Consider the following 9,810-nt stretch of genomic DNA (forward strand, 5'->3'; position numbering starts at 1 on the left):
GCGAGTACGGCTGAGCCAGAAGAAAATGTAAAAGGGGAAAAGAAAAAAGAAAGAAAAGGCAGTAAAAAGAAAAGTTTGAATATCACACCATTAGCAAAAAAGTAAAAAAAAAAAATAAAAAAAAGACCATGATGTTTTTTTTTTTGTTTTTTTTTATTTAACCGGAAAAAAAGTAAAAAAATCAGGATTTTTGTATTCTATTTTATTTTATTTAACCGGAAAAAAAGTAAAAAGAAAAAAAAAAAGATCATGAGCTTTTTTTTTTTTTTACTTTTTTTTTACTTTTACTTAAGAAAAAAGAAAGAAAAGGCAGTAAAAAGAAAAGTTTGAATATCACACCATTAGCAAAAAAGTAAAAAAAAAAACAAAAAAAAGACCATGATGTTTTTTTTTTTTTGTTTTTTTTATTTAACCGGAAAAAAGTAAAAGAAAAAAGATCAGGATTTTTGTATTCTATTTTATTTTATTTAACCGGAAAAAAGTTAAAAAAAAAAAAAAAAGACCATGATGTTTTTTTTTTTTTCGTTTTTTTATTTAACCGGAAAAAAGTAAAAAGAAAAAAAAAAAGTTCATGATCTTTTTTTTTTTGTACTTTTTTTTTACTTTTACTTAAGAAAAAAGAAAGAAAAGGCAGTAAAAAGAAAACTTTGAATATCACACCATAAAAAAAAAAGTTAAAAAAAAAAAAAAAAAAAGACGATGATGTTTTTTTGTTTTGTTTTTTTTATTTAGTATTTAGGTTCAGTAAAAAAAAGTAAAAAAAAAAAAAAAAAGACCATGATGTTTTTTTGTTTTGCTTTTTTTATTTAACCGGAAAACAGTAAAAAAAAAAAAAAAAAAGACCATTATGTTTTTTTTTTAATTATTTTTATTTAACCGGAAAAAAGTAAAAAAAAAAAAAAAAAAAGATCAGGATTTTTGTATTCTATTTTATTTTATTTAACCGGAAAAAAGTAAAAAAAACAAGCAGCGATGTACGGGCCCTCGTATCCCGCACGTCGGAGGTACTGGCGGGATGCCGGCAGAAGCAGCCATAAATATCTGCGACCATCAGACAGCGAGCCCACAAGTTAGTTATTTTTAATGCTTGGACTGTGTGACACTGGAAATTATGTAGTGCAAATATTTCACCAGTTCCTGTATCCACTATGTGAGAGAACACGCGCAAACATGCATTATGTTGCTCTATATCAAGTATAGACCACATCGTGTAAATCCAATTCAGTGTGTCACATAACGCTGTCTTCCTGTTGTCAGTAGGTGGCACTATGATTTTAAGTGGAAATTGGCTCATAGACATCCTCAGGCCATGACTATTATCAAGTATGGCAAGTTAGTGGAGTTACATCAGCTTGTTGTTTAACGGCGAATCACTTAAAATGGCCGCCATGCCACGGCTTCGCCATTCCATCAAACGTAAAGCTTTGACTAACTTGTAATTGCAAAGTTCTTTAGATTGTACTGACCAAATTTGAAGTGGATCTGACAAAGTCCCTAGGAGGAGTTCGTTAAAGTATAGCGACTAGAAAGCATGGGGAAATTCACACAAAAATCAATCTGGCCGACTTCCCGTTAAATTTAGAGCATGGTCCCAAGACACTTTTTTTTAAGTCTTCATGTGATATATGTGCCTCCTAAATTTCATACATGTAGGTCAAATGTAGCGCTGGGGCTGGGTTTTTGAATATTTGTAGGGGGCGCTATCGAGGCAATTTGAAAGGGTCAAGCCAAAAAGCCATATGAAATATTAAAGGTAAAGTAACTAAAAAGTAACTTTAAAAGTAAAGTAACTAAAAAAGTAAAGTAACTAAAAAGTAACTTTAAAAGTAAAGTAACTAAAAAAGTAACTAAAAAAGCAAAGTAACTAAAAAAGTAACTTTAAAAGTAAAGTAACTTTAAAAGTAACTACAAAAGTAAAGTAACTAAAAAAGTAACTTTAAAAGTAAAGTAACTAAAATAGTAACTTTAAAAGTAAAGTAACTAAAAAAGTAACTTTAAAAGTAAAGTAACTAAAATAGTAACTTTAAAAGTAAAGTAACTTTAAAAGTAACTAAAAAAGTAAAGTAACTAAAAAAGTAACTAAATAAGTAAAGTAACTAAAAAAGTAACTTTAAAAGTAAAGTAACTAAGATAGTAACTTTAAAAGTAAAGTAACTTTAAAAGTAACTAAATAAGTAAAGTAACTAAAAAAGTAACTTTAAAAGTAAAGTAACTAATAAAGTAACTTTAAAAGTAAAGTAACTAAAAAGTAAAGTAACTAAAAAAGTAACTTTAAAAGTAAAGTAACTTTAAAAGTAACTAAAAAGTAAGGTAACTAAAAAAGTAACTTTAAAAGTAAAGTAACTAAAAAAGTAACTTTAAAAGTAAAGTAACTTTAAAAGTAACCAAAAAACTAAAGTAACTAAAAAAGTAACTTTAAAAGTAACTAAAAAAGTAAAGTAACTAAAAAAGTAACTTTAAAAGTAAAGTAACTTTAAAAGTAACTAAAAAGTAAGGTAACTAAAAAAGTAACTTTAAAAGTAAAGTAACTAAAAAAGTAACTTTAAAAGTAAAGTAACTTTAAAAGTAACCAAAAAACTAAAGTAACTAAAAAAGTAACTTTAAAAGTAACTAAAAAAGTAAAGTAACTAAAAAAGTAACTTTAAAAGTAAAGTAACTTTAAAAGTAACTAAAAAGTAAGGTAACTAAAAAAGTAACTTTAAAAGTAAAGTAACTAAAAAAGTAACTTTAAAAGTAAAGTAACTTTAAAAGTAACCAAAAAACTAAAGTAACTAAAAAAGTAACTTTAAAAGTAAAGTAACTAAAAAAGTAACTTTAAAAGTAAAGTAACTTTAAAAGTAACTAAAAAAGTAAAGTAACTATAAAAAAGTAACTTTAAAAGTAAAGTAACTAAAAAAGTAACTTTAAAAGTAAAGTAACTTTAAGAGCAACTTTAAAAATAAAGTAACTTAAGTAAAGTTATGACTTTTTGACATGGTACACTGACTTTTTCATGACTTTTTTCGACATCCTATACTATGCTGTTTATAACTCCGCAGCAACTCCCTTCATCAACATCGATTGTCTTCCTTCAGGATGGAGTCCAATCGCCAAAGACGTTGCACTATTCACATTTGTACAATGTGTAATAAATTATTGTGAAATTCTAATGAAGTCTCTCCTGATTGAATGACTTTTTTGGTGATGAATGTATCTTCTCCCATGCCATGCACATTATGCACTGAACACAGACTTTATGCACTGAACACAGACTTCTATTCGCCAAACCTGTAAGGTAGTGTACTGTACTGTTTATATGTTGGTTGAAATTAAAGATATGTGTAGTTTTGGTTTTCCAAATGTGCAAGGTGTTGTAATTAATGCAGTGCTTACTCTGAATCAACACTACAGGGATACGGAATAAGTTTTTCAAATAGAAATAAAGTAACTAAAAAAGTAACTTTAAAAGTAAAGTAACTTTAAATGTAACTAAAAAAGTAAAGTAACTAAAAAAGTAACTAAAAAGTAAAGTAACTAAAAAAGTAACTTTAAAAGTAAAGTAACTAAAAAAGTAAAGTAACTAAAAAAGTAACTTTAAAAGTAAAGTAACTAAAAAAGTAACTTTAAAAGTAAAGTAACTTTAAGAACAACTTTAAAAATAAAGTAACTTAAGTAAAGTTATGACTTTTCGACATGGTACACTGACTTTTTCATGACTTTTTTCGACATCCTATACTATGCTGTTTATAACTCCGCAGCAACTCCCTTCATCAACATCGATTGTCTTCCTTCAGGATGGAGTCCAATCGCCAAAGACGTTGCACTATTCACATTTGTACAATGTGTAATAAATTATTGTGAAATTCTAATGAAGTCTCTCCTGATTGAATGACTTTTTTGACTGTTTTTCGACTTTAACCCCAGTAGAACAAACTGAAAAAACACAATTGGGTTTCATCATTAAATTCTTTACTTTACTGCATTTGCACATAATTCACTGAACACACGGAAGTCCAGAAGCATCCAATACATAAACTGACCGATGAAAACAAGGTAAAAACAATACGTCTGTAATAAAATACACTTTCATGTTCTTATATGCATAATATAAAAACAATAAAGGAAAATATTTAAATTGCAGTAATTACTATTTACAAAAGGCATTTTCTTTTAAAAGGAACTTTTACAACTTCAGTACCTAAAATAAATCAAACCATATGCAGGTCAGGTGCAGTAGTACAAAAAGACTTTGATATCAGGAGAGTAAGGTGACAGTTTTACAGCAGGACAGAAAGGCGGGATAAGGCCTGATGAACATTAGGTAGCCTGGAGGAGTTCACCAATGAGGAGCGAGCGCTTTTCCTCCGTTTCATCTCTGGCCGGTCCAGGTTGCCTTCCAACCCAGCTGATATCACGCAGAAGTTCCAAATCATCAAGGTTGATAGGGTGAGGTCATCGCTAACGGAAATAACGAGCCTGTTGACGAGGGCAAACATATCAATAGTACAAACTACTAAACTTTTTCCCCCTATCATGTCCTACAGCCCGTCAACGGCCTCCCTACTGCACAGACCTGCTTCTTCCTGTTTCGCCTGCCCCCTTACACGAGCCAGGCCATCCTCGTTGAGCGTCTGCGTTACTCCATCCACAACTGCCCCTCCATCGACAACTACATGCTGACCCACAACACCGACGCAGCAGACAGCTCCGACACAGAGGAGTGAAGCGGCCAGCTGTGGTCAACCTGGTGATGAATGTATCTTCTCCCATGCCATGCACATTATGCACTGAACACAGACTTCTATTCGCCAAACCTGTAAGGTAGTGTACTGTACTGTTTATATGTTGGTTGAAATTAAAGATATGTGTAGTTTTGGTTTTCCAAATGTGCAAGGTGTTGTAATTAATGCAGTGCTTACTCTGAATCAACACTACAGGGATACGGAATAAGAGTTTTTCAAATAGAAATAAAGTAACTAAAAAAGTAACTTTAAAAGTAAAGTAACTTTAAAAGTAACTAAAAAAGTAAAGTAACTAAAAAAGTAACTAAAAAGTAAAGTAACTAAAAAAGTAACTTTAAAAGTAAAGTAACTAAAAAAGTAAAGTAACTAAAAAAGTAACTTTAAAAGTAAAGTAACTAAAAAAGTAACTTTAAAAGTAAAGTAACTTTAAAGTAACTAAATAAGTAAAGTAACTAAAAAAGTTACTTTGAAAGTAAAGTAACTAATAAAGTAACTTTAAAAGTAAAGTAACTAAAAAAGTAACTTTAAAAGTAAAGTAACTTTAAAAGTAACTAAAAAAGTAAAGTAACTAAAAAAATAACTTTAAAAGTAAAGTAACTTTAAAAGTAACTAAAAAAGTAAAGTAACTAAAAAAGTAACTTTAAAAGTAAAGTAACTAAAAAAGTAACTTTAAAAGTAAAGTAACTGAAAAAGTAACTTTAAAAGTAAAGTAACTTTAAAAGTAACTAGAAAAGTAAAGTAACTTTAAAAGTAACTAAATAAGTAAAGTAACTAAAATAGTAACTTTAAAAGTAAAGTAACTTTAAAAGTAACTAAATAAGTAAAGTAACTAAAAAAGTAACTTTAAAAGTAAAGTAACTAATAAAGTAACTTTAAAAGTAAAGTAACTAAAAAGTAAAGTAACTAAAAAAGTAACTTTAAAAGTAAAGTAACTTTAAAAGTAACTAAAAAAGTAAAGTAACTAAAAAAGTAACTTTATAAGTAAAGTAACTAAAAAAGTAACTTTAAAAGTAAAGTAACTAAAAAAGCAACTTTAAAAATAAAGTAACTTAAGTAAAGTTATGACTTTTCGACATGGTACACTGACTTTTTCATGACTTTTTTCGACATCCTATACTATGCTGTTTATAACTCCGCAGCAACTCCCTTCATCAACATCGATTGTCTTCCTTCAGGATGGAGTCCAATCGCCAAAGACGTTGCACTATTCACATTTGTACAATGTGTAATAAATTATTGTGAAATTCTAATGAAGTCTCTCCTGATTGAATGACTTTTTTGACTGTTTTTCGACTTTAACCCCAGTAGAACAAACTGAAAAAACACAATTGGGTTTCATCATTAAATTCTTTACTTTACTGCATTTGCACATAATTCACTGAACACACGGAAGTCCAGAAGCATCCAATACATAAACTGACCGATGAAAACAAGGTAAAAACAATACGTCTGTAATAAAATACACTTTCATGTTCTTATATGCATAATATAAAAACAATAAAGGAAAATATTTAAATTGCAGTAATTACTATTTACAAAAGGCATTTTCTTTTAAAAGGAACTTTTACAACTTCAGTACCTAAAATAAATCAAACTATATGCAGGTCAGGTGCAGTAGTACAAAAAGGCTTTGATATCAGGAGAGTAAGGTGACAGTTTTACAGCAGGACAGAAAGGCGGGATAAGGCCTGATGAACATTAGGTAGCCTGGAGGAGTTCACCAATGAGGAGCGAGCGCTTTTCCTCCGTTTCGTCTCTGGCCGGTCCAGGTTGCCTTCCAACCCAGCTGATATCACGCAGAAGTTCCAAATCATCAAGGTTGATAGGGTGAGGTCATCGCTAACGGAAATAACGAGCCTGTTGACGAGGGCAAACATATCAATAGTACAAACTACTAAACTTTTTCCCCCTATCATGTCCTACAGCCCGTCAACGGCCTCCCTACTGCACAGACCTGCTTCTTCCTGTTTCGCCTGCCCCCTTACACGAGCCAGGCCATCCTCGCTGAGCGTCTGCGTTACTCCATCCACAACTGCCCCTCCATCGACAACTACATGCTGACCCACAACACCGACGCAGCAGACAGCTCCGACACAGAGGAGTGAAGCGGCCAGCTGTGGTCAACCTGGTGATGAATGTATCTTCTCCCATGCCATGCACATTATGCACTGAACACAGACTTCTATTCGCCAAACCTGTAAGGTAGTGTACTGTACTGTTTATATGTTGGTTGAAATTAAAGATATGTGTAGTTTTGGTTTTCCAAATGTGCAAGGTGTTGTAATTAATGCAGTGCTTACTCTGAATCAACACTACAGGGATACGGAATAAGAGTTTTTCAAATAAAAGTAAAGTAACTAAAAAAGTAACTTTAAAAGTAAAGTAACTTTAAAAGTAACTAAAAAAGTAAAGTAACTAAAAAAGTAACTTTAAAAGTAAAGTAACTAAAAAAGTAACTTTAAAAGTAAAGTAACTGAAAAAGTAACTAAAAAAGTAACTTTAAAAGTAAAGTAACTAAAAAAGTAAAGTAACTAAAAAAGTAACTTTAAAAGTAAAGTAACTAAAAAAGTAACTTTAAAAGTAAAGTAACTTTAAGAGCAACTTTAAAAATAAAGTAACTTAAGTAAAGTTATGACTTTTCGACATGGTACACTGACTTTTTCATGACTTTTTTCGACATCCTATACTATGCTGTTTATAACTCCGCAGCAACTCCCTTCATCAACATCGATTGTCTTCCTTCAGGATGGAGTCCAATCGCCAAAGACGTTGCACTATTCACATTTGTACAATGTGTAATAAATTATTGTGAAATTCTAATGAAGTCTCTCCTGATTGAATGACTTTTTTGACTGTTTTTCGACTTTAACCCCAGTAGAACAAACTGAAAAAACACAATTGGGTTTCATCATTAAATTCTTTACTTTACTGCATTTGCACATAATTCACTGAACACACGGAAGTCCAGAAGCATCCAATACATAAACTGACCGATGAAAACAAGGTAAAAACAATACGTCTGTAATAAAATACACTTTCATGTTCTTATATGCATAATATAAAAACAATAAAGGAAAATATTTAAATTGCAGTAATTACTATTTACAAAAGGCATTTTCTTTTAAAAGGAACTTTTACAACTTCAGTACCTAAAATAAATCAAACCATATGCAGGTCAGGTGCAGTAGTACAAAAAGACTTTGATATCAGGAGAGTAAGGTGACAGTTTTACAGCAGGACAGAAAGGCGGGATAAGGCCTGATGAACATTAGGTAGCCTGGAGGAGTTCACCAATGAGGAGCGAGCGCTTTTCCTCCGTTTCGTCTCTGGCCGGTCCAGGTTGCCTTCCAACCCAGCTGATATCACGCAGAAGTTCCAAATCATCAAGGTTGATAGGGTGAGGTCATCGCTAACGGAAATAACGAGCCTGTTGACGAGGGCAAACATATCAATAGTACAAACTACTAAACTTTTTCCCCCTATCATGTCCTACAGCCCGTCAACGGCCTCCCTACTGCACAGACCTGCTTCTTCCTGTTTCGCCTGCCCCCTTACACGAGCCAGGCCATCCTCGTTGAGCGTCTGCGTTACTCCATCCACAACTGCCCCTCCATCGACAACTACATGCTGACCCACAACACCGACGCAGCAGACAGCTCCGACACAGAGGAGTGAAGCGGCCAGCTGTGGTCAACCTGGTGATGAATGTATCTTCTCCCATGCCATGCACATTATGCACTGAACACAGACTTCTATTCGCCAAACCTGTAAGGTAGTGTACTGTACTGTTTATATGTTGGTTGAAATTAAAGATATGTGTAGTTTTGGTTTTCCAAATGTGCAAGGTGTTGTAATTAATGCAGTGCTTACTCTGAATCAACACTACAGGGATACGGAATAAGAGTTTTTCAAATAAAAATAAAGTAACTAAAAAGTAACTTTAAAAGTAAAGTAACTTTAAAAGTAACTAAAAAAGTAAAGTAACTAAAAAGTAACTTTAAAAGTAAAGTAACTAAAAAAGTAAAGTAACTAAAAAAGTAACTTTAAAAGTAAAGTAACTTTAAAAGTAACTACAAAAGTAAAGTAACTAAAAAAGTAACTTTAAAAGTAAAGTAACTAAAAAAGTAACTTTAAAAGTAAAGTAACTTTAAAAGTAACTAAATAAGTAAAGTAACTTTAAAAGTAACTTTAAAAGTAAAGTAACTAATAAAGTAACTTTAAAAGTAAAGTAACTAAAAAGTAAAGTAACTAAAAAAGTAACTTTAAAAGTAAAGTAACTAATAAAGTAACTTTAAAAGTAAAGTAACTAAAAAGTAAAGTAACTAAAAAAGTAACTTTAAAAGTAAAGTAACTTTAAAAGTAACTAAAAAAGTAAAGTAACTAAAAAAGTAACTTTAAAAGTAAAGTAACTTTAAAAGTAACTAAAAAAGTAAAGTAACTAAAAAGTAACTTTAAAAGTAAAGTAACTAAAAAAGTAAAGTAACTAAAAAAGTAACTTTAAAAGTAAAGTAACTTTAAAAGTAACTACAAAAGAAAAGTAACTAAAAAAGTAACTTTAAAAGTAAAGTAACTAAAAAAGTAACTTTAAAAGTAAAGTAACTTTAAAAGTAACTAAATAAGTAAAGTAACTAAAAAAGTTACTTTAAAAGTAAAGTTACTAAAAAAGTAACTTTAAAATTTTAGAGCATGGTCCCACGACATTTTTTTTTATGTCTTCATATGATACACTTGCCTACCAAATTGCATACATGTAGGTCAAACGTAGCGCTGGGGCTGCGTTTTTGAATATTTGTAGGGGGCGCTATCGAGGCAATTTGAAAGGGTCAAGCCAAAACGCCATATGAAATATTTATTTCCATCACCTATGACACCTGTGCAAAGTTCCAAGGCTTGTTGAGCATCCTAAGCCACAGAAAAATAAGCTTCATTTTTCATGGCGAATGACGCGTTGCCACGGCAACAGCGTTTAACGACAACTCACAATATTCATGATGAAGCATGATCATTGTCTTACAAATTACCTTACCATATTTGAGAGTGATCTGGGCAACTTCCTAGTCGAAGTACATCAAAGTATAAAACTTGTCAT

This window comes from Pholis gunnellus, assembly GCF_910591455.1.
Source record: "Pholis gunnellus genome assembly, chromosome: 12".
Lineage (NCBI taxonomy): Eukaryota > Metazoa > Chordata > Actinopteri > Perciformes > Pholidae > Pholis > Pholis gunnellus.